Source organism: Galeopterus variegatus, unplaced genomic scaffold (genome assembly GCF_000696425.1).
Source record: "Galeopterus variegatus unplaced genomic scaffold, G_variegatus-3.0.2 Scaffold965, whole genome shotgun sequence".
NCBI lineage: Eukaryota > Metazoa > Chordata > Mammalia > Dermoptera > Cynocephalidae > Galeopterus > Galeopterus variegatus.
Genome location: NW_007727076.1, coordinates 187,882 through 190,145, shown reverse-complemented (window position 1 = coordinate 190,145; position 2,264 = coordinate 187,882). Strand labels below are relative to the sequence as shown.

Here is a 2,264-nt window from a genome sequence, read left to right as displayed (position 1 = left end):
TGTGAGTGCTGGACGCTGCTCTGAAACCCTTTTGGAGGCTTTTCCCCCAGCCTTGGTAGTTATCTCACCCACATGCACTATTCACTTACTTGCTGAATATTCAAACAGAACCCTCTGAATATCTCTGGGCTTCTCTCTCTGTACAACTTTTTTGGGGGGGTGCTCTGTCTAGTGAACTCTAACTGACTTGGTCTCCCTGGACTCTCCATGCCCTCTACCACGGAACTCATGTGCTCACCTCAGGAAATCTGCCAGTCTCCCCGTAGGTTCCATCTCTGTGTGCTGTGTCTTGGTAACTCTGTCAAGGTGTAGTAAGCTGGGGCAATTGTAGGGTCCGCCTCATTCATTTCCATCTCTTATGGATCTCTATCTTTCATTGCTTGATATCCAATATCACAAACAATTCTTACATTTTGTCCATTTTTTGAAAAGTTATATGAGGTGAGAGGATAGATCCAGTTCCCGTTAGTCCATCTTGTCTGGAAGTGAAAAGTTCAGATTGCCTTCTTAGAGGGAGACTGATATTTCTGATTTCTTAATTTCCTTTCTCAACAAGAGGCTTACGTTATTCATTTTCTGTATTATTGAGTTTCTATGTGGCCCTAGGCATGTTATATTCTAAAATCTGTAGTTTCCTTATCCATAAAACTTGCCGATTATTGTGGACCAGGGTTGTTTTAAGAATTAAACTGGAAAACATATTAAACACCTATATCGGTATCTGACATTTAACAGGTCTTGCTGAACAGTAGATTTCTTTTCCACTTTAGTTTTTATAAATTGCAGTTTCATTTGGAAGATCCATTTAGTCCTTTGTTTAATTTTAACCAGTTTTAAAGTCATCCTTATTCTTATAGTTTTACCATCTCTCGTACATTTTATTGCATAGCTAAAGAAGTATGGAAAGTTTCTTACCAATGATTCAATGCATTGAAAATACGTATTTTCATAATGTTCATTTACTTTTAACTCACCGTTACCAACACTTCACATTGTTTTGAGACAGTTATAGGCATGAATTTATAATATTTTAAAAAGCATATACTTTGTTTTTGTCTTAGAAATGTTATTATAAATAAAAGTTTTATGTGGTTGCTTTATTTGTATCAGTAAGCCAAAGTGTAACTGTTGAGAACTTCCTGAGCTGGGCATTTATTGAGCACTTACTCTGTGCCTGGTCCTGGATTATTGTTGCAAGTTTTGCTATGAACTAATGTCCACATCTTAAACCTTCTAATCATTTATGCTTTTTACTTTTACCTACATCTGATCGTGCTACCTCTCCTATGCCCAATGTATGCAACATTTACTTTATTGCCTTGTTTTTGGTTTTAATTTCTTGAGTAGTTTTTTTCGTAGGTGTGTACATTTTATTACATTATGTAGATTATAAAATTATTTGTAGAAGACATAAGTTTGCTTTCTAATTTTATACTCATGAAGAACTTGCTATTGTGGGTATCTAGTAGGCATTCAACAAATGCTTAATGGTGAGTGAAATGCTTAATTGAGTTTGATAACATACTTATTTTTAATGCAAATTAATTATAGTTGTTGGCATATTGCTAAGAGGTACCATAGTATGTAGCCATGTATATTTTTAAAATTACTGAAATTAGTGCCATTTCTTTAGTAACTCATTTTTTAAAAACTATTTGAATTACAGGTTTTTCACAGTGATATCATATGTATTTTTGCAGATGATTAATGGTAGTTACTTCACTGTGTGTTACTGAGTATTTATGTTCAAGGAACATATTGCTTTGTCCTCTAAGAGGCAGTAAGAACTTTTGAGATATTAGTTAGGCTCATTACTCCCATTGGTACCTCATGGCTTATACTTCCTTTCCCTAAACTTGCAAGTTCCAAAATATTTTACAGTTGTTATGACCTTAGATATGAGGATTATAGCTTGATAGAACTGAAATACTTTAAAGTTAGGAAGTTAAAGTATATATAGAATTTTGTAGTTATAAACTTAATTGTGTTAAAACTGTCGTTTTAATTCCTTTTCAAGTCAGGGCCTATGATTCTTAATCATACAGTTTCTTTGTTCACTCTTTCAGGGTCAGATACAGGTGCAGTTTTTGATTTCATTCATCTAACTTCTGACATGAAGACTTAGACATTGTTAATCTTTTTTTTCTTTCTTAGAAAAATTTTTTTGGTGCTTTTCTTTTGCTATTTTAATCTCCCTCATAACTAATTTTAAACTGAAGGGAGAGATACATACAAGGAAACACCATATAAAATTGACTATAACA

The 2,264-nt window shown here is 33.7% G+C and overlaps 1 protein-coding gene across 1 annotated transcript in view; it reads left to right on the top strand.

Moving 5' to 3' along the window:
- Positions 1 to 2,264, top strand: part of AGTPBP1 (ATP/GTP binding protein 1) — a 177,147-nt gene that overhangs the window by 46,358 nt on the left and 128,525 nt on the right. The gene's annotated exons all lie outside the window — the stretch shown is intronic.